Genomic DNA, 23920 nt, shown 5'->3' with positions numbered 1-23920 from the left:
GTAATAATGGAAGCACATTTTAAGTACACTGGAAACAAATTATAATGGCATTAATAGAGGTTTGTCACATTATAATGGTTAAGTTTCTGTGGTGCATTAGTAGCAGCAACAGTACTGTAATTATAATATGATGGGGTGATCGGGAGGAAATGGCTTCACAAGAAATAGGAAATTCACAGGACATTTCCTCTTTCAGTGTGGGATACAAAGCAGACATATTTTTTAAAACAAAAGATTTGATGAAGGGTATAACAAATCCTGTTGTATGGGTCACTTATAGCAGGCATTTTTCATCACTAACTCTGTGCCCTCTCTAGCCCAACAAATAAGCACAGCATCTGTTGAGGTGGGGAAGGAGGTTGAATTGAACACATTGCAATACTTCTACTGATGTCATGAAGAAACACAATTGAAGCAATGCTGCCAGTGTCTTAATATTGATGCTGCTGTCTCTACAAAACAGTTCATAGACCTGACCTGACCTAAAGTGGATTAAAACATTATTTTGGATTTCTAGAAAATAACACACAGAACAAGGATGTAGGCAATTTGCTACATTGTAAAGCATTTGCATGAAATGTGCATATAACATAAATTCCATTCATTTACATTATTTGCTGTCCAATTTGTGTAATATTATTTGTACTTCTATTGTTCAGATAACCATTTTTGCTTTTATTCTATTTTATTTTGATTGTCATTTATCTTTTGTCAGCAGGCAGCAATGTTGGCATTTTCATCCTAGTCACTCTTTGCCGGACTTTCAAAACTGAATAATTATATCACCAAAAATAAAGGTGATGGTACCAACCTTTTGCTCTGAGATTAGTCACAATTTATTATAAATTAATTGTCTGTCCTGTAAAGTATCCATATGGAAAATAAGATGAAATTAGAATGGTACTAATTTAGATTTCAGATTTCATAGCGATTTGCATTATAATTCGAGGTCCAGTATACCAAAATGTAACTAGCATGTGGTGAGTTGTATTTGGATTCATAGATGGAAAATAACACAGTATGCGGACTCAGATAACACCAATGTTCATGCATTATATTCAACAACAAAAACATTTCTTCGTGCTACGTCAAATCCTCCCTGAGCTGTGTGGTTATTCTTGATCCTACCGACTAACCTATTTTTAGTAAATAGGTTTTAATCTCTTTTATGTTTCTAAATATAACATCAAGAGATTGGAAGACATGGTGGTGTAGATAGTGGACCTGCTGCCTCAGTGCCAGTGATCGGGGTTCAATCCTGACCTCTGATGCTTTCTATATGAAGATTTTCTGCACTCCTGGTGACCATGTATGTTTTCCCTAGTGGTTCCAATTGTTCTCCCACATCCCAAAGACGTGCAAGTTGGTAGTTTGATCGACTATTCTAAATTGCTCCTGTATGTAGGTGGTGCTAGAATCTGAGGCGAGTTGATGGGAGTGTGTGGAGAATACAAAACGATGGTTAGTAATTGGGTGCTTGATGGTGCACACTTGGGTTGGCTGAAGGGCTTGTTCCCAATCTCCATGACTCTTACAGTGCCCTCCATAATGTTTGGGATAAAGACCCATCATTTATTTATTTGCCTCTGTACTCCACAATTTGAGATTTGTAATAGAAAAAAATCACATGTGATTAAAGTGCACATTGTCAGATTTTAATACATTTTGGTTTCACCACATAGAAATTACAGCAGTGTTTATAGATAGTCCCACCATTTCAGGGCACCATAATGTTTGGGACACAACAATGTCATGTAAATGAAAGTAGTCATGTTTAGTATTTTGTTGCATATCCTTTGCATGCAATGACTGCTTGAAGTCTGTGATTCATGGACATCACCAGTTGCTGACCAGGCCTGTATTGCAGCCATCTTTAGCTTATGCTTGTTTTGTGGGCTAGTCCCCTTCAGTTTTCTCTTCAGCATATAAAAGCCATGCTCAATTGGATTCAGATCAGGTGATTCACTTGGCCATTCAAGAATTGACCATTTTTAGCCTTAAAAAACACCTTTGTTGCTTCAGCAATATGTTTGGGAACATTGTCCTGCTGTAGAATGAACCGCCGGCCAATGAGTTTTGAGGCATTTGTTTGAACTTAAGCAGATAGAATGTGTCTATACCCAACATAATTCATTATGCTACTACATCAGCAGTTGTATCATCAATGAAGATAAGTGAGCCAGTACCTTCAGCAGCTATACATAGAAACATAGAAATTAGGTACTGGAGTAGGCCATTCGGCCCTTCGAGCCTGCACCGCCATTCAATATGATCATGGCTGATCATCCAACTCAGTATCCCGTACCTGCCTTCTCTCCATACCCTCTGATCCCCTTAGCCACAAGGGCCACATCTAACTCCCTCTTAAATATAGCCAATGAACTGGCTTCAACTACCCTCTGTGGCAGAGAGTTCCAGAGATTCACCACTCTGTGTGAAAAAAGTTTTTCTCATCTCGGTTTTAAAGGATTCCCCCTTTATACTTAAGCTGTGACCCCTTGTCCTGGACTTCCACAACATCGGGAACAATCTTCCTGCATCTAGCCTGTCCAACCCCTTAAGAATTTTGTAAGTTTCTATAAGATCCCCTCTCAATCTCCTAAATTCTAGAGAGTATAAACCAAGTCTATCCAGTCTTTCTTCATAAGACAGTCCTGACATCCCAGGAATCAGTCTGGTGAACCTTCTCTGCACTCCTTCTATGGCAATAATGTCCTTCCTCAGATTTGGAGACCAAAACTGTACGCAATACTCCAGGTGTGGTCTCACCAAGACCCTGTACAACTGCAGTAGAACCTCCCTGCTCCTATACTCAAATTCCTTTTGCTATGAATGCTAACATACCATTCGCTTTCTTCACTGCCTGCTGCACCTGCATGCCTACTTTCAATGACTGGTGTACCATGACACCCAGGTCTCGCTGCATCTCCCCTTTTCCTAATCGGCCACCATTTAGATAATAGTCTGCTTTCCTGTTTTTGCCACCAAAATGGATAACCTCACATTTATCCACATTATACTGCATCTGCCAAACATTTGCCCACTCACCCAGCCTATCCAAGTCACCTTGCAGTCTCCTAGCATCCTCCTCACAGCTAACACTGCCCCCCAGCTTAGTGTCATCCGCAAACTTGGAGATATTGCCTTCAATTCCCTCATCCAGATCATTAATATATATTGTAAATAGCTGGGGTCCCAGCACTGAGCCTTGCGGTACCCCACTAGTCACTGCCCGCCATTGTGAAAAGGACCCGTTTACTCCTACTCTTTGCTTCCTGTTTGCCAGCCAGTTCTCTATCCACATCAATACTGAACCCCCAATGCCATGTGCTTTAAGTTTGTATACTAATCTCTTATGTGGGACCTTGTCGAAAGCCTTCTGGAAGTCCAGATACACCACATCCACTGGTTCTCCCCTATCCACGCTACTAGTTACATCCTCGAAAAATTCTATAAGATTCGTCAGACATGATTTACCTTTCTGTAAATCCATGCTGACTTTGTCCAATGATTTCACCACTTTCCAAATGTGCTGCTATCCCATCTTTAATAACTGACTCTAGCAGTTTCCCCACTACCGATGTTAGACTAACTGGTCTGTAATTCCCCGTTTTCTCTCTCCCTCCCTTCTTAAAAAGTGGGGTTACGTTTGCTACCCGCCAATCCTCAGGAACTACTCCAGAATCTAAAGAGTTTTGAAAGATTATTACTAATGCATCCACTATTTCTGGAGCTACTTCCTTAAGTACTCTGGGATGCAGCCTATCTGGCCCTGGGGATTTATCGGCCTTTAATCCATTCAATTTACCCAACACCACTTCCCGGCTAACCTGGATTTCACTCAATTCCTCCAACTCCTTTGACCCGCGGTCCCCTGCTATTTCCGGCAGATTATTTATGTCTTCCTTAGTGAAGACAGAACCAAAGTAGTTATTCAATTGATCCGCCATATCCTTGTTCCCCATGATCAACTCACCTGTTTCTGACTGCAAGGGACCTACATTTGTTTTAACTAATCTCTTTCTTTTCACATATCTATAAAAACGTTTGCAGTCAGTTTTTCTGTTCCCTGCCAGTTTTCTTTCATAATCTATTTTTCCTTTCCTAATTAAGCCCAAGGCATAACACCCCCACCACCGTGTTTCACAGATGAGGTGGTGTGCTTTGGATCTTGGGCAGTTACTTCTCTCCTCCATACTTTGCTCTTGAAATCACTCTGATATGTTAATCTTCGTCTCATCTGTCCACAAGACCTTTTTCCAGAACTGTGTCAGCTCTTTTAAGTACTTCTTGGCAAACTGTAACCTGGCCATCCTATTTTGCGGCTAACCAGTGGTTTGCATTTTGCAGTGTAGCCTCTGTATTTCTGAAGTCTTCTGTGGACAGTGGTCATTGACAAATCCACACCTGAAGAGTGTTTCTGATCTGTCAGACAGGTGTTTGAGGATTTTTCTTTATTATTAGAGAGAATTCTTCTGTCATCAGCTGTGGAGGTCTTCCTTGGCCTGCCAGTCCCTTTGTGATTAGTAAACTCACCAGTGCTCTCTTTCTTCTTAATGATGATCCAAACATTTGATTTTGGTCAGCCTAAGGTTTGGCTGATGTCTCTAACAGTTTTATTCATGTTTCTCAGTCTCATAATGGCTTATTTGACTTTCATTGCCACAACTTTGGTCCTCATGTTGTTAATTGATAAACAGCAATAAAAGTTTCCAAAGGTGATGGAAAGACTGGAAGAAAGACTAGGTGCTGAGGGCTCTCTTATACTTGCATTAAGGAGGCAATTAAGCACACCTGAGTAATTACAAACACCTGTGAAGCTATGTGTCCCAAACATTATGGTGCCTTGAAATGGGGGGGGGGAACTATGTATAAACACAGCTGTAATTTCTACATGGTGAGACCAAAGTGTATAAAATGGCCTTTAATAAAATCTGACAATGTGCCCTTTAACCACATATGATTTTTTCTATTACAAATCTCAAATTGTGGAGTACAGAGGCAAATAAATAAATGATGGGTCTTTGTCCCAAACATTATGAAGTGCACTGTATATCTCCACTAATAGGGGGCAGTCGTGCCGCACACTGCTCTCACAGCTCCAGCCCAGAAACTCTCACATAATGCCTCCCCATTCAGCTGAATCCGACCAACAGAGTAAAATGCACTCCAAAACATAATCATCAGAATACTGGAGTTTACATTGAAGATTTTTATTTTAATTAGTGCTTTCCCTCTATCAAAAGTCAGTTTCCTGTGTTATTTAAACAAAATACTACCCAGCTTTGGCTGTGGTGCTAAGGAGATAATGTTCTTTGGCATTGATATTAACTTGGTGATCTGCTTTTATTTATGATTCACTGCAATGATATAATTGCTCTCAGATTAATATTAATCTGATTAGAATGGAGCAGAGAATTTGATGTTGTGCAGTGAGATTCTGCCTTTTACACAACTGGCATCCAACACACTGCAACCAGTGTCAAAACTGGATGTCAGGTTAAAAAAACAAATTGTGAGAGCAAATGAAAGAAAATGGAAGCTAAATAAATAACTTCAGCTACATTTTAGGTCTGGAATCTCCATAGTAATCAGAAAAATATATAATTTTCCTATTACTAATGAGATGTCCTTCATTAATTGTATATTTAAATTGACCGTTATTAGTACTGAATGCAGGACAATCCCTTTGATTGAAATGTTACTCTGAGCACAGGCAGTATTAATTCCAGCTAAGCTTGCAAAGTAATTGAGAATTGAATTGCAATCCACCATCTGGAGCTGTTCTCAATAAAGTTCTAATCTGCTTCATGATCATTTCTGCTGCTATAGCTTTAAAAATGTAATATTTTATTTTTATTCAGGGTATATTTTGTTAGGAAATTGTCAGTGGGTCAGCTGATCATCAAGCATAAAGGTGCAGAGATATGTGACAATTTGAGCTGGGGTAATAGAACAAGGTTATGGGGTTATTGACAACAAGTGCATGGAACTCTCAATAACCATTAAGTTCATTGAGAACTTGTGAATGGTATGTATTGAGAAACCATTTTCCTCCTAAAGTCATTGGATTTGAAATTTCCTGCACTTAAACCCATAATGCATATCCTGTGGCCTTTTTAAAGGAATAAACATAAATGGTTCCACAGTTTAAAGCAGGGCAACCTATCTTACAAAATAAACTGTTGCTGCTGCCTCTCACCCTTTGCCCTTATCCTCTGTAGACTAAGAACTTGGGAGAAGTCAGCTGCTAGGAGCCAACTATAAATTAGGAGAGAATGATGTCCGTGGTCCCAGTGTTATTCAGAGACTCTGAATATACTCCATGAACAAAGGAGAGACATGTATCTTCTAGTTGCTTTTATGTTGGTGTTAAAATTGGCAACCATCTTAATTTATTTGGGCATTTTCTTTTAAGAACCCAAACTAAGTAATTTATTTTGTGTCATATTGGCAAATAATAAAAATAAAATACATTCATAGTGAGCATATAAATAATAAGCAAAGTAATTTAAAATTGAAGTTGCGGATGTGCTACTCCAAAATAAAAACAGAATATGCTGGAAATGCACAGTAGGTAAGTCAGCAGTTGTGGAAAGGGCAAGAAAGTTAATGTTTCAGGTTGAAGAGCCTCACCCATGTGTGAAGGAGAGAAAACAAATTTAGTATCAAGATGCAAAGTGGAGGAGTAGGTGTTGCAATGGATAGGACAGAGGGAATGCGTGAGATAGGTTGAGGTTAGCAATGTTCTGGATATAATGGTTACTGAGGTAATCTGGTTGATAGATTAATGGGAATAATTTGGGAGAGAGAACACAGAATCATAAACACTGAAAAAGCACGGTTAAAAGTGACATTATTGTGACTATGATTGTTCTGTCTACTAGATTGACCTAGTTATTTTTGTATAATGCACTGTTCCTCCCTCAAAGCTGTACAACTAATCAAGAATCATATGCCCGAGTATCTCAGCAGCAGGGGCAATGGGTCTCCTTAGAGTTGAGCCAGAGGAGTGGGCAGGGATTGGGATGGGTGCTTTTGGTCTGTATTTGCCCAGACGAGGGACATGGAAGATGCTGAGTTTGAGGAGGAATATGTTGATTCTCTGTACCATGCAAGTATTGAGAAGACAGAGGTGTTTGGTGTTAAATTTGTTCTATCCCAGAAGCTTTGGGAAATGAGGGAGAATACTGCTGGGACTCTGAAAGATTTCAGCATCTTCATTGGCCGCAAGCAAAGTACCAGAAGACTGTAGAATAGGCAGGGTTGTCTCTTTATTTAAGGAGGCAGCTAGGATAAGCCTAGTAACTACAGGTTGTCAAACAATGTATCAGTGGTAGGGAAATTGCTGGCAAATATTCTCAGGGACAGATTTTGTGTTCATTTGCAAAGTCAGTGATTGATTAGGAAGAGTCTGCATAGCTTTGACCCTGGTAGTCGGGAGGCAGAATATCATTCTGCATTCTCGATTGCAGTCACAAAATCATTTCCGGCTATCTTCCTAACTACTGAGTCTCCTGTCACTCTAGCACTGCTTGTCTTCACTCTCTCCAGCTGTGCATCAGAGCTCGTTGTTGTGCCACGCCTAGCTGATGCTCTTCTCTGAAAAACGAATTCAGCCCCTCATGGAAGCATTGTGACCACAGAGGAAAGTAAAAGATCTTACCTCACCAGTGCTCGGCCCCTCAAACTAAAAACGTCAGCACTTAGCACTTCAATCTCAACAACATCCATTCTCATACTTGTTCTCCACCCCACTCTTATTATTTTTCTGCCTGTAGCCGCCTACACTATTGGGGAACCACGCCCCATCATCTTTCTGGGCCACTATGTAGGTTTTCAAACTGTGTGTCTAATTCTCCATCTTTCGGCTTGCTCTTGCTCTTTCAGATCAGAACTGATCATTTATGCCTGTCATTCACCTGTGATTTTGGCCAGGTTTACTATTTGCATTATCATAGCCCAGCCTGCAAGGCTTATCCTAAAGCCATGCTAACTGGCAAACAGACACAAAAAAATAAACCATTTGGTTTCACGCTTTGTGAGATGTTCACTTTGTACTGCACATTCCTGCTCCACCCATTCTCTGCGACTGAAACCAATTTGTTTTCTCTCATAGCAAAAGAAGGAGAGCTTGCTGGGGGAACTCTCTCCTTTCCAGCTATAAGGTGTTTCAGATCCGAAATAATACCTTTGTTTCTCTTTCTACTGATACTTTTGACTTTTTTAATTATTTTGCCTCCCTATATAAAATGAATTCTGGCATTCCTTTTTCTATTATAATTGTGTACTCTGGTGAATACATTTTTGCCATTTACATATTTTGGTTGCATTCAATGGATCGGTGCAGTACAGTGCCCTATTCCTGAGGCAGTATGTTGTTTGTTACTTTAGTTTTTTATATCACAGATACGGGAAATTTGCACAATACAATAAAGGGAATATCTAGTTAAGGCTATACCTTCAAAATGTATTTTGAATGAGTTCTTGTACTTATAGCAACATAGTAGAATTTATTTATCTGAATCCTAAGTCAACTGCATGCTAACTCTGTGCACATTTTTTCCTGAAAAATTGATGCTTCACAAACACGAGGCTTTTGTGGTGCGCCATCGGCTCATACAGAAACTTCAGATGATCTTGCTGTTTTTAGGTTGTTCCAATCACTACTTTGAGATGTGTATAATCGTCAAGATAATTTTGTAAAATTGAGTCATCCAGCTTTAGCTTTGAGCTGCATAAAATACTGCTCCAGGTTGATCTTCACAAATCCACTTGATAAGTATACATTAGTAAAGTCCTATTTCAAAAGCATCTATGAAAGGTAATAGCTGAACATTTTGTTTCATATTTCACATAATGTCAATATGAAACAATATTGACATTATGTTGCAAGCTCACATCTGAATTCGCCTTTTTACTTGACAACTTCTCTCTCACTCAGCACGTCACCTTTCCCACCCATGACAAAGGTCACATCCTTGACCTGGTCTGCTCCACAAATCAACCGGTACTCGACCTCCATCCATGCCTCTTCCCCATCTCTGATCATAAGCTTATACGGTTCACCATCCCTTCTCCGACACCTCGCCCCCGCATTCTCCGAGAAATCACCTTCCGTAATCTAAAATCCATTGATCCCCACCATCTCTCTGACCTGCTCTCCACCACTCTCCCCCTGGACTCAACCCATATCTCACCTGATGATCTCACAAACCATCTCAACTCCACCTTGTCTACCTCCCTTAACACTATGGCCCCCCTCAAAACAAGAACCGTAACTTTCAACACATCTTCACCCTGGTACACACCTGCACTTCGTAAACTGAAACAGACTGGTCGCCGACTTGAACGACTCACAAATAAATCATCTCTCACAGTCCACCTTGAAGCTTACAAACTCCACCTCACTGACTACAAAGATGCCCTCATTGCTGCAAAATCTGCCTACCTCTCCTCCATATTCACCGATCCCTGCCTAAACCACAGAACCCTCTTCTCCACAGTGGGCAACCTCCTCAAGCCTCGAGCCAACACTCTTCCTACCTCTACTCCGGATCTCTGCAACTCATTCCTCCACTTTTTCGCTGATAAAATCAGCACCATCTATCAATCTTTATTCCCTGTACCCGACTCCCCAGCATCTACTCCACCACCTACCAAGGCCCCTCCTTTCAACATCTCCACTGACCTCCTTACCCCTCCTCCACACTGCTTCCTCTCCCAGTTTGACCTGGTCACCCCTACTGAAATCTCCAAACTCATCAGCTCTTCCAAACCCACTACCTGCTCCCTCGACCCTCTCCCCACTCCCCTGTTGAAGTCCTGCCTCCCCGTTCTCTGCCCCTACCTCACTAATCTCTTCAACTCCTCATTGTCCCAAGGAATTGTCCCCTCCGCTTTCAAAACTGCTGCTGTCACACCAATCTTAAAGAAACCTGGTCTTGATCCCTCTTCTCTCATTAACTACCGCCCAATCTCAAACCTCCCCTTTCTTTCAAAAACCCTGGAGCGTATCGTTGCGTCGCAACTTCATTCCCACCTCCTTGCATATAACCTACTTGAACCCCTCCAATCTGGCTTTCGCCCCCTCCATAGCACAGAAACTGCTCTCCTCAAAGTCCTCAACGACCTCCTCACCTCTGCTGACACTGGTTCCATCAACATCCTCATCCTCCTCGACCTGAGCGCAGCCTTCGATACAGTGAACCATAACATCCTGCTCACCAGACTCAAAGACCTCGGCATTGAAGGCTCTGCACTCAGCTGGCTCCGTTCCTACCTTTCCAACAGATCCCACTTCATCTCTCTCCACAACCACACCTCTGCTACAGCCACAGTCACTCAAGGCGTTCCCCAAGGCTCCGTACTCGGCCCCCTCCTCTTCATCATCTACATCCTCCCCCTTGGTCAGATACTCCGCCACTTCAACCTGGACTTCCACTGTTACGCCGATGACACCCAGATCTACCTCGGCACCAAATCCCCCCACAACCCCCCCCCCCCCCTCTCCCATATCAACTCCTGTTTGTCAGCTATAAAAACCTGGATGCAACATAACTTCCTCAAACTCAACAGCGATAAGACAGAATTCCTTCTCATAGGCTCCAAAGCCACACTCAGCAAAATCAATAACCCCACTCTCACCATCGACGGCACCACTGTCTCCCCATCTCCCCAGGCCCGCAACCTTGGCGTGATCTTTGATTCCACCCTCTCCCTTGAGCCTCACATCCGCCATGTCATTAAAACCTCCTCCTTTCATCTCCACAACATCGCCAAACTCAGACCCTCTCTCACACCTCCCGCTGCTGAAAGACTCATCCATGCCTTCATCTCCTCCCGACTGGACTACTGCAACTCACTTCTCCTTGGCATCAGCTCCACCTACATCAACCGACTCCAACTGGTCCAGAACGCAGCCGCCCGACTCATCACCCACACCAAATCCTGGCATCACATCACTCCAGTCCTCAAACAACTTCACTGGATTCCCATCTCCCACCGGATCACCTACAAAATCCTTATCCTCACCTACAAAGCCCTCCACCATCTGGCCCCCCCATATCTCACTGACCTCCTCTCCCCCTACCAACCCTCACGGTCCCTCAGATCCACATCAGCCGGTGTCCTCTCCATCCACAAGTCCAACCTCTGCAGTTTTGGGGACAGAGCCTTCTCCAGGGCAGCTCCCAGGCTCTGGAACTCCCTCCCCCAACTGATCCGCAATTCCGTGTCCCTCACCATCTTCCAGTCCCGCCTCAAGACCCATCTCTTCACCTCTGCCTATCCTTAGCCCCACGTCCCCCTCCCTTTTCATCTGTGCATTAATTGCCTCATATTGTGTTTTGAATTGAATTCTGTCTTTACTTTGTGTACTAGTCATGTCTCTACTATTTATTTCATTCCCCTTACATGTTTTTCCTCTACCTGCTAAATTTTTGTAAGGTGTCCTTGAGACTCTTGAAAGGCGCCCATAAATAAAATGTATTATTATTATTATTATAATCAAGATTATAATTAATATTTGTCACTGATGAAATGTACTTTTTGTATTAACATTTTGCCTTTTGCAAAAAAAATCTGCAGAATAGGTCTTGTGCGAGGTATTGGATCTTGTTGCCGTAAGAACCTTTTGGTGGTGCACCCACATATAATATATTTGTTCTTTTGCTGCAAGATCTCTGATTGACATGCTTGTAAATTTTGGGCATATGCAATGTTTTGCTTTGTATTAAAAATCATGACATTAATTGTCTCCAAACCAAGTTGAGTGAAAATCAGGTGAGATCTCATTTTTGACTGCAGCAATTAGGAAGTACATTTGATTGCATTATTGTTGGACACAATCTGGCTCATTTTAGAATTTCCCTGTAGCTGAAGAGTTTGGTGAAAGTTACTGCCTAGTTTAATGCATAACAACTGGATTTTGTGCAAGGTGGCAACACCAAGGCATTCTTCTTGTGGGCTGTGAGTTGAGAGGAGTTTTGAACCAAAATAAATACCTCAAAGGTGTTTCTTTTTCTTTTTAATGGCTTCAGATTTAAGAAATGGATCCAAATGTTGAATGCAGAAAATGAAACCGTATGTTGACCAATGTCGACCATCAAAGTTTCAGTACTTTTGATATCAGTTTAGTACCATTTTATTTTTCATCACTAGTAAGCATTTTAAAAAAAAAGTAATTGAATTGAGTGAACTTGTGTACCCGCTCTTTTGAATCATTTGGTAAAAAGCATTCATTATATGCACAGCAGGCTCCTCTGTTTTTTTCAGATTAATGGCATGAATTATAAATGGACCTTTTGTGCCACATCTGTTGGGACATGGCCTCTCTTGTATATCACTCATCCAGCATAGCAGGGATGTGAAAAAATGTGAGAGACAGTGGTGCTTACGGCTGAAATATTCCCCAATGATTCATTCACTAGACTGTTGCTGAAGCATGGACATGTTGTCCATGGTTGTGATAAAGCTCTGAATAGATCAGGATAAAGACAATGTTCAAGGAAAGTTTCTGTACATGCAAATCTACTGCAGAAAGCCAGATTAATCAGCATCAGTTTTGTCAATGCAAAGGGAAGAGCTGATTGCTCACTGCACAACCCCGGTTAGACAGCAACCACGTGTCTGCAAAGTCTCAGTGTTCGAGAGAGCAGAGTATGATTTTAAACTCTATTGTAGCCCGGGGATGTTTGCTGAACTAGGATGATTTGATTCCATCTGTGTAAGACTGTTTTATTTCTTTTTTCTGGTATCTACCTTGCTTTTTGAAAAATATAGAATGCAATGTGCTAATATGTGTATACGCCTGCCTGATTTGAAAGTAACATTTCAATTATTTTGTGATCTTGTTTAAAAATATCAGAAAATTTCTACAATTTGTTTTGAGCATTGACGGAGAAATATTTTCTTTCATTTATTTTAATGAATATTTTAGGCAGAAATATTTGATTTCATAAGGTCCTGGTGTTTCAGAATCACAACCTGGATAATACCCAACAAAATATTTTCATGATAGTTTTGAGCTTTCAATTAATATTAAAATAATATTAAATGAAGCCTTTAAACCTTTTCTTGTTAAATTGTTAGTTTTTGTAAACTAAAATCTAAATTGTGGTTTGATACACAACATTTTCTTCAGTTACTAATGCAATTGTTTAGCACTGCATTTTAATAGATCAGTAGTTCGATTTTAAATTGCTTGAGTAATGATTGTTAATCTAAAGGAATCAAATGATAGTTTGTCTCTAATCCTCATTCATTGTTCACCGTTTCATGTGTCAGAAATATATTCTTGTATTGCAAAAGAGAATGGTGGGCAATGTTGACTTTATTAATTTAGTTTTTATTATTTTTGACCTTTTTGATTTTAACTCTAAGACGGGTATTGTGAGATTAGGTTGTAAGTGAATTTGGAGACTCGCCAACTCCAAATAAATGATCCATGGTGTACCTTGGTTAAATCCCACCAACTGATATCTCACTCAAAACCTGCAGGATGGATACTTAGGGTTGAATAGTTTGGAAGCCACTCTCACACAAGGTGACAGGGTTGCATCCTTAGACAGTGGTGACTCATCCTGCAACTTAACTTTGCAATGTAGGACCCAGAGAAAGGTTCTGATCATTGATGGATTTCCTGGTTCCCTTAACAGTTGGAGAATGTTCAAATTGAGAATTGGTCTGATTGTAACAACTTTGTTCCATTTTAACAGCTCTTCCTGGTTACTTCTGCGTTTTTAGTTTTTAAATTAAATAAATAATTGGGGTTTTTTAAACTACTAAATTAAGTTCTACATAACATGACACGAGAACACAATTGTTCATACAATACAATACAATACAATTTATTTGTGTCATTTGAACCTCATTGAGGTTCAAACGAAATTTGGTTTCTGCAGTCATACACACAAGAAAAAGAACCAAGACACAACACAATTTACACAAACATCCATCACAGTGAATCTCCTCCTCACTGTGATGGAAGGCAAAGTCTTATCTCTCCCCTGCACTCCTCATTCTCCTCCCGATGTCAGAGTCAAAGCCCCCGGCGGGCGATGGTAAGTGTCCCGTGGCCATTAAAGCCGCACCGGGCGATGATGTAAGGCCCCGCTCCAGGTAATTTTCAACCCCGCAACTCGGGCGGGAGAAGTCGCCATGCCATGAAAATTGAGACATTCAGAGTCTGACTGGGTTGAGAAGGGACCTGACCTGAAATGTCACCTATCTATGTTCTCCATAGATGCTGCCTGACCTGCTGAGTTACTCCAGCACTTAGTGTATTTTTATGCTTTTCAAATTAGTTTTACATTTATAGGAAATGGCCTTTACCGACAAGGCTACCATTTGCTGCATTTTCTTAATTTGTCCAATCCCTGCCCGAACTGAATTGTGAATTAGGCTATTTCAGAGACCAGTTAAAATTCAACCACATTGGTCCTGGAATAACATATGAAAGAAATTGGGTAAGCATGGAAAATGTCATGCTCTGGAGATATTAATGAACCTGATATATTAATGATACCAGGTTAATATTGTAATCATGACCTTCTGAGTTAGGACATGCCATATTCTTGTGTGAGAGATTTATATTTGTATTGGAATCTCTAAAACAGATTATGTCTTATTGTTCTGAATTTTCCAATCCTCCCTGTGTACTATCTTATTTTAAATCATTCATTGAGGTTACTACTTAACTTAATTCCATGAGGAAAATAGCCCACATTTACCCAGTACCTCATTAGCTTATTACTTTTACCTTGAATATGTTCCTGGTGAATTTGGATTCAAGTTTTTATAAGACCAATATATCCTTCATATGTAAGTGGACTAATTCCAAATGTGTTCTGGCCAGTATTCTGTATTCCTATTGCTTAAGAATTTGTCAGAGAGTAGAAATGCATTGCATTCCTTAAATGATGAAAAGTACTTCATGTAAGATACAGTGAATGATTTTTAGGCAAATGAGGTTGAACACCTTAAATCCAATGTTAATTGACATTGCTATTTAAAACAGATAATAAATTGAACATCTTTTGGACTTTTAACTTTGATAATATGGGTGAACTAATTATGTAAAGCAGTGCCCCTTAAAAGGTCATTTAAATAATGCAACAAATGTTGTAATTGTATTATATGATTGCTTCATTGCTGTAATTCAGTAATCCCGTACCTGAACTGATCCAAAGATTTTAAGATCCCTGATGAAGAGATTAAGAACTAAAAACATGTAACTAAAAGTGTGTTGTGTTTATTTCATTTTTTTTGTTTGCATTGCGTATTGAATTGAATTGTCAACCCCAGTCTCCCTTGATTGATCATGGGACAGCTGGATACGATTGTTTTCAACATTTCCCTGTTGTAAAAAGGGAGGGTAGAAAGTTAAATGAACTGACAAATTGCCTGTGATCTTGCATTTTGATGCACTGTGCAATGTTTGAATCCGGTTCCTGGGTTGAAGGCGGGTTGATTATGTCTAATTTTCTAGAACCACTAAGTACACAGGGACAACTTCCTGTATGTGTACCAGACTACTTCAGAATTCCAGTTTTGGAGGGTCTGTTTGGTTTAGTGAATAGCTGCGCCTTCTGTTTTTACTATTACATTTAAAGTCCTAATATTCCGCCCCAGCCTGCCACACCTTGTTTGTCAATTCAGCCCTCACTATCCTGTGTCTCCACTTTTTCATTCCCTTATGATTCATTAAACATCTCCTTCTTTGATCCCTGTTCTCTTCCAGCTGTTCACTCTTTGTGTCAGACTATAACCAAGTATTATGTCCGGGAATCCACTTGTGAGATATTGAGAATCTGGAGATTAACTGGACTGATATCATTGTAAGGACTGCCAACAAAAAGTAGAGCAAAAATAGACTGAAGGGTTTGTTTTCATGAGAATATTGTCGATTTTGAGTTTTTAAAACAAGGTAAAAGCTGGAATCTGTTCAGAGATTACGAGCAAGGTGAGGCCAGAGAACATAGGTTCAAGCTATTAAAACAAAATTAAGTTTATGTTCTGGAAGAGAGTATATTTCTTTACCCCACAATCACTTAAATGCAGATCCATGCTAATTCCCCCGCCAGTGTTATTTTTCCTTAGTAAATATCTTTCAGTCAATCTTGCATTTCATCTAAGTTTATTTCAACAGGGGAATACTAATTATTGGTATTCTATAATATATCCAGTTTCATTGGGTGTTTGAGGAATGAGATGTCTGAGAGAAACCATTGTTAATACTTAGATTAATAGCCATCATTAGAGAGGCTAATAAAGTCACAGTCATAGTCATGCAACATGGAAACAAGCCCTTCAGCCCAACTTTCTCATGCTGATAAAGATGCCCCATCCACACTAGTCCGCTGTTTGCATTCTGAAGAAGGACCCTGACCCGATACATTGCCTATCCATGTCCTTCATAGATGCTGCCTGACCCACTGAGTTACTCCAGCATTTTGAGTTCTACTTGTGGCTATATAAAGCTTGGCAAGTGATCTGTTTCTAGTTAGAGACTGATGTTAGTTTGTACTGTGCTGGATTCCTTACATGTGTGCTGTTCATTCAGTATGTGGTCAGTGCAGCTAATATAATGCCTTAATTATATGTCTAATTGGACAGCATTTAAGATATTACTTGTTTTATGTCAGTCTGAGAGCTATTTTTGGAGACTATTTTCTTATTAAGTAAAAAAAAGACGTGAATGAAATGTTAGCTTTCCATAAGTCAATGTTCAAAGGAGTTCCGTTTTGGTTGTATCTTCAATTTGTGTTTTTCCCATCTCTGTTCTGGTACATGGCCATTAGTGAGCAATGTGGGCGGAGGAGTGAGGGGAGGAAGGAATCAAAATGGCAGGCGTGTAAATAGGATGGTCATAGAGTCATACAGCAAGCAAATAGGTCATTCAGCCCCACCTTCCATGCTGACTAAAATGCCCCATTTTAGTTTAGTTTTGAGATACAGCACGGAAACAGGCCCTTCGGCCCACCGGCTCCGCACAGACCTGCGATCCCATACACTAGTATTATCCTACACACTTGGGCCAATTTACAATTATTACCGAAGCCAATTATCTTGCAACCTGTACACCCCTGGAATGTGGGAGGAAACCGGAGCACCCGGAGAAAACCCACGCTGTCACCAGGAGAACATACAAACTACATACAGACAACACTCATAGTCAGGATTGAACTCGGGTCTCTGGCGCAGTAAGGCAGCAACTCTGCCGATGCGCCACCTTGCGCCCCAAGCCCCAAGGATATGGGCGTTTGGCCCATATCCTTCTAAAACTTTCTATCATTACAGTCCATTAATCATGGGCTATTTTTGAACGGGCCAGCAATGAAGACTACATTTTTGACTGGAGAACAGAACACTGCAACAAGTACTGACACAGATGGGAACCGATTACGTAGTTGTCTGTGAAGGAGGAAATGGATTGCTGCTGGAAGCGTAATGAATGAGTGTTTTAAAGTTACAGTGCTTGGATGTTGAGCAAAAGAGTGATGGAAACAAGAGGTGTTACCTACTTGTGGAAGGTCCATACATATTTTGATCGGCAATTTATTATAAGGAGATTTCAGTCAAACGTTATTGACTATTTATGTTTACACAGTATAAACATAGTTTTTTAAAAAAAAGTTATTACAATGGGAACATTTTTTTGGACATTAAATATTTAATGAAATAAATAGATCAATGTGATTTTTTTTATTGACAGCTGACTGATTTATGTTAAGGACAGCAAATTATTTCTTCGCAAAGTCTATATTTTGCAGCTGAAAAGGCAGGTGAAGAGATCTGGGTCTAGGAAATTGATAAGGAGATAAGATGATAAAACATTGTAGTGTGTTTTATGTGTGCCAATTATCGAGGTAACATTTCCATTAACATTGTCTAAAATACCAAACATTGCCTGATATTGAACTGCACTTTTAAACCACACTATCAGCAGGTTGTTCATCCAAACCGCATGCACCCCCCCAAAACACCACTGAAGCAAGCAATGAACCAAACAATATTGCACAGAGGATACTTGCACCAAGGACTGGGTACTGAAGAATAATTTGTTTTCCTTGGGGCACGCAGAGAGCTACCAGTCTCTGAGTCCTCGCCAGTAAGCCATGGGAGGTGATGGCGAGAATTGTTAGTGTGATCTCTAATTCTCACAACCATGGTTCAGTGCTGTGGTTCATGACTTGGTGTCAAGGTGATAAATCGTGTTCAAACAATGTTGATTTTCAGAAGATGTCTTTAATTTTATATAAATTCAGCCTCCAAATATAAAATAACAACAGTATGGCACTATATGAACTCTGGACTCACAAAAATCTGAGATTCGCAGAACCACTTAAAACAAATAATAATCAATTCATTCAAGTCACATTACGTAATTTAAACCACTAGTAGAGCAGTTTTTTCTCTTCTCTACATTCCTTCTCCCCCAAAGATAAAGGCAAGGATACCATAAGCTTTCTTCACCACTCTATCTATTTGCGATGCTACTTTCAAGGAGTTATGGACTTGGATTCCAAGATCCCACTGTATATCAATGTTCTTAAGGATTTTGCCATTAACTGTACTTTTCCCTTACATTCCCTTTGTACATCCTTGTACATCAGTCTATGAAAGTAAACATGCAGGTACAGCAGGGAGTGAAGAAAGCAAATGGCATGTTGGGGTTTATAACAAGAGAAATCGAATATAGGAACAAAGAGGTCCTTCTGCAGTTGTACAGAGCCCTAGTGAGACCACACCTGGAGTATTATGTGCAGTTTTGGTCCCCTAATTTGAGGAAGGACATTCTTGCTATCGAGGGAGTGCAGCGTAGGTTTACAAGGTTAATTCCCGGGATGGGAAGGCTGTCATATGCCGAGAGAATGGAGCAGCTGGGCTTGTACACTCTGGAGTTTGGAAGGATGAGAGGAAATCTCATTGAAACATATAAGATTGTTAAGGGTTTGGACACGCTAGAGGCAGGAAACATGTTCCCGATGTTGGGTGAGTCCAGAACTAGGGGCCACAGTTTAAGAATAAGGAGTAAGCCATTTAGAACGGAGATGAGGAAATATTTTTTCTCACAGAGAGTGGTGAATCTGTGGAATTCTCTGACTCAGGGTGGTGGAGGCGGGTTCTCTGGATGCTTTCAAGAGAGAGCTAGATAGGGCTCTTAAAAATAGCAGAGTCGGGATATGGGCAGAAGGCAGGAACGGGGTACTGATTGGGGATGATCAGCCATGATCACATTGAATGGTGGTGCTGGCTCAAAGGGCCGAATGGCCTACTCCTGCACCTATTGTCTATTGTCATTCAACCTGTGCACCATGCAAAGTACAACACTGCACACTTGCTTGGATTAAACTCCATCTGCCATTTCCTTGCCCATATCAGTAACTCATCTATATCCTGCTGTATCCTTTGACAGACTTGCTCACTGCCTGCATTAATTTTGGTGTCGTCTGTAAACTTACTAACCAACCAACCCATCTACATTTATGTCCAAGTCACTTATATACCACAAACAACCAAGATCCCTGCGGAATACCACGGGTCATAGAACCCCAGCCAGAATAACACCCTTCCACCATAAATCTTTGTTGTCTGTGGATAAACTTTCTGTCATTTTAGTAGAATTTTAGTCGAGCGCATCATTTAGACTGCAACATAAGAGAAACCAATGATGTGCACTTTAAGCACATTGATGTGAAATCCCACGCATTTTCATGTCACTGTTGTGACTGTGTCTAAGCCACTGGAGACAGAAGCTGGTAGATGCAAAAGGTCTGTACTCATCATGATAATCAGGCATTCCCCTTGGAGACCCACTCTGTACAATCTGTCTGAACTCAATGTACATTGAGTTTAAATACACTTATGAACAAAGATAACAATAGGTGATACAATATAATTTTGATAACTACTATGATATAATTTACTTCAATATTCTGTGTCTGACAAAGGGTTCCATCGAATTATATCTTGCTCAACGCTATCATGCATAACACTGCTTCTCTATAATGCTCTTTCATTTTGGAGCCTTACTTTTCCAGTCATTTTAGTTTATTGTCACGTGTACCTAGGTACAGTGAAAAGCTTTTGTTGCATGCTAACCTGTCAGTGGAAAGACAACACATGACTACAGTCGAGCCATACACAGTGTACAGATACATGATAAGTGAATAACTTTTAGTGCAAGATAAAACCAGTAAAGTCCAAGCAAAGATAGTCCAAGGGACATCAATGAGGTAGATAGTAGTTCAGGACTGCTCTCTAGTTGTGATAGGATGGTTCAGATGCCTGATAACAGCTGCGAAGAAACTGTCCCTGAACCTAGGGGTGTGTTTTCACATTTCTATACCATTTGCCCGATGGGAGAGGGGAGAAGATGGAGTGGCCAGGCTGTGACATGTCCTTATGCTGCTGACCTTACCAATGCAGTGTGAGGTATAAATTGAGTCAATAGAAGGAAGGTACACAAAAATGCTGGAGAAACTCAGTGGGTGCAGCAGCATCTATGGAGCGAAGGAAATAGGACATTTTTCAATAGAAGGAAGGTTGGTTTAGTGTGATGGTCTGGGCTGCATCCACAATTCACTGCAATTTCTTGAGAACAGTGCACGGCAACGACTGCAGGTATAGCCTGGTCTCTGCTTCAAGTGACAAATGACTTTTTGTTGAAAATTGGATGGCAGAACATAATCCATTATCTCTCCCTTTGGATTTAAAGAACTATTACATGGAAAATAACTTCAGCAGACAGATTACACATTTCATTCAAACATTATCAGAAGAAATACTAAGCACAGTGGGAATCTAGGAATTCAATATATGGCACAGTGTTAATCCTATTAGAAAACGTTGTGGCTGCTATTTTATGACAGAATGATTTGTATTGGATCAGGCTACGCTGAGAGAAACAGTGTGATGGTATCCAATATCTAAGACCTAATGTATTCTTTGACATCTGGTAACTATTAATTTAGTGATCGATAGATTGGAGAAATTAAAGCAACATTTACCAGAATTATCTTTCACAAAATAACAAAATCTGGACATGGTGTTTTTTCAGCTCTCCTTCAGAAGGTTTTTGTTATGTTTTCAGTATTATTTTCTTCATAGAATAATTGGATACTAATCCACAACTGCGTCTTGTTCATGGTGAACAATTCGTTCAGCCATGATCAACGATCAGCCATGATCACAATGAATGGCGGTGCTAGCTTGAAGGGCCGAATGGCCTCCTCCTGCACCTTTTTTCTATGTTTCTATGTTTCTAATTCTTGCACAGCCCACATCCTTTCAGCCCACATTTGTCTATTATAAGAGCATATTTCCGAAGGTCTTCGCCACTGGCACAATTACTATTAAGAATCTACATGATTTCCGTTTAATCTTAACCTATAGAAATCTGTTTTAGTTTATTCTTTTCTCCTTTCCTTTGGGTTTGACAATGTTTTGTGACTGTTATTGCTCCATGTCTCGCAATGATGATCATTATTCATGTTTAAGCCTTGACAATCAGTGCCAGCGTGCTATTCAATCAAAGGGAGTACTACATCTGACCTCAATCCTGTGTTCTCTTGACATCTACAGGGAATGTAAACCAGAGTGTTGCATCAGTGCTTTCCCACTGTTTCATGTTGTAATCCATTTGAAGCTATTACCACTAATTACAAGCACCTGCTCTCTTTCTGTTCCAGCCTCGGTGTAGAAATTTGCAAAAATGGATTCCTGTGAGTGGATTTTCCTTGCCTCGCCGGATAATATTTGAGGCTAAGAAAGAAAGCAAAGAAGCTACCTAAAAAAAATGGAGGTGTTTGTTCCTTGTGGGAAATCTGTATTTGGCTTGGTCAGTGGTAATATTTCAATAGTTAAATATGCCAATAGGAGCTCAGGTGACAGAAGAATACCAAAGGAACAATAACTATGCAGAAAGTTGAAGGATGAACACTGAGACTTGGTTAACTGGGTGTCTTAATTTAAGTGAAGTGAAGTTCCTGGACATTGGTAGGTGCAAATTGATTGAAGACAGACCTTCAAACAGCAGTAGAGATGTTGGGTTAGCATCAAGCAGGAAATTAGGGATACGTGTAGCAAAGGTACAGCAGTTATCGTGGGTGACTTTAATCTACATATAGATTGGGCCAAACAAATTGGTAACAGTGCTGATGAGGAGGATTTCCTGGAATGTATACGGGATGGGTTTTTAAACCAATATGTAGACTAGAGGGCAGGCTATCCTAGACTGGGTATTTTGTAATGAGGAAGGATTATCTAATGCGATCTTGCTGTGCAAAGCCCCTTGGGCAACAGTGACCATAATATGGTGGAATTTTGCATTAGGATGGAGAGTGACATGGTTAATTCAGAAACTAGGGTCCTGAACTTAAAGAAAGGAGACTTTGAAGGTATGAGCCGGGAATTGGCTAGGATAGACTGGCAAATTATACTTAAAGGGTTGTCAGTGGAGATGCAATAGCGAAGATTTAAAGACCGCATGGATGAATTCCAGAAATTGTTCATCCCTTTCTGGTGAAAAAATAAAACTGGGAAGGCGGCTCAACCATGGCTGATAAGGAGTCAAGGATAGTGTTAAAGCCGAGGAAGAGGCATATAAATTAGCCAAAAGAAGCGGCAAACCAGAGGACTGGGAGAAATTTAGAACCCAACCGAGGAGGACAAAGAGGTTATTTAAGAGGGGGGAAAAAGAGCATGAAAGAAAGCTTGTGGGGAATATAAAAACTGACTGTAAAAGTTTCTATAGGTATGTAAAAAGGAAAAGACTAGTGAAGCCGAATGTAGGTCCCTTACAATCAGAGACAGGCGCATTTATAATGGGAAACAAGGATAAATGTGAGGTTATCTACTTTGGTGGCAAGAACAGGAAGGCAGATTATTATTTGAATGGTGTCAGATTAGGAGAAGGGGAGGTGCAACGAGACTTGGGTGTGCTTGTACATCAGTCACTGAAAGTGAGCATGCAGGTACAGCAGGCAGTGACAAAACCAAATGGCATGTTGGCCTTCATTGCGAGGGGATTTGAGTTTAGGAGCAAGATCCTACTGCAGTTGTACAGGGCCCTGGTAAGATCACACCTGGAGTATTGTGTGCAATTGTGGTCTCCTAATTTGAGGAAGGAACATAACTGCTATTGAGGGAGTGCAGCGTAGGTTCAACAGGTTAATTCCCAGGATGGTGGGACTGACCTATGAAGAAAGAAGGGCCGAATGGTCTACTCCTGCACCTATTTTCTATGTTCCTGTATTTCAATGAAGGTTTTTTCTCTTCTCGTAATCCCCGAATTATTGCAATTGACTATGTTGAGTACAAATAACTTTGAGACTAGATTTCGCACCTTCTAATCAGAATCTCTGTTAATTGTGATTATATTTTCAGTCTCTGTCTCAAGAATAATATTCAGGTCAGTGGGAGATCCCATATAATCCCTATGTGCTACGTGCTCCATGGTCGGATAGTCGGCGACTAAACCATCTCCCCCACCTGGTTTGGCAGGTGAGGAGGGGGCTGTGGACCAAAAACAAGACCTATCAAAGGGCGGATGAGCTCCTAGCGAGCCAACGGCCATCCACATTTCAGTAGAAGTTGCGATCACTGTCGTGCATAGCATTGTAAGGCACCGTGCCCATTGATGTTTTCAATGATGATGAAGTAAATTGTATCTTTCAATATCAAATTTTACTTCGGAGTCACGTGAATGACTACGTGAAGAGCCCGCTCAGCACGCATGCGCGGCATTACGTTCAGCAGTGCAACAGCGGCGCATCGGGAGTCAGGCGCTCCCGCTACAGGTGAAAGAACGGACCGTCAGGTAAGCTCTGAGGTCGGGTTTTCTTTCACAGGGAGCCTTCTGCTTTCAGGCAAAGAAGAAAGGCTCTTGGACAAACCTGTCCCCCGCTCGACTCCA

General features: G+C 40.7%; 1 protein-coding gene across 5 annotated transcripts in view; it reads left to right on the top strand.

The window, feature by feature from the left end:
* Window positions 1–23920, top strand: part of rapgef4 (Rap guanine nucleotide exchange factor 4) — a 205784-nt gene that overhangs the window by 77411 nt on the left and 104453 nt on the right. Inside the window, exon 1 of one of the 5 annotated variants that reach the window (XM_033023944.1) lies at window positions 12613–12727. The exons of the other annotated variants lie outside the window; for them this stretch is intronic. The gene's annotated coding sequence lies outside the window, so the exon portion shown is untranslated. Of the gene's footprint in view, window positions 1–12612; window positions 12728–23920 lie in introns of those variants that run through there. 5 annotated transcript variants of the gene reach the window in all.

The sequence above is a fragment of the Amblyraja radiata genome, chromosome 7 (assembly GCF_010909765.2).
Source record: "Amblyraja radiata isolate CabotCenter1 chromosome 7, sAmbRad1.1.pri, whole genome shotgun sequence".
Taxonomy (NCBI): Eukaryota; Metazoa; Chordata; class Chondrichthyes; order Rajiformes; family Rajidae; genus Amblyraja; species Amblyraja radiata.
Note: the sequence above shows the minus strand (reverse complement) of the source record. Positions and strands in the feature narration are given on the sequence as shown.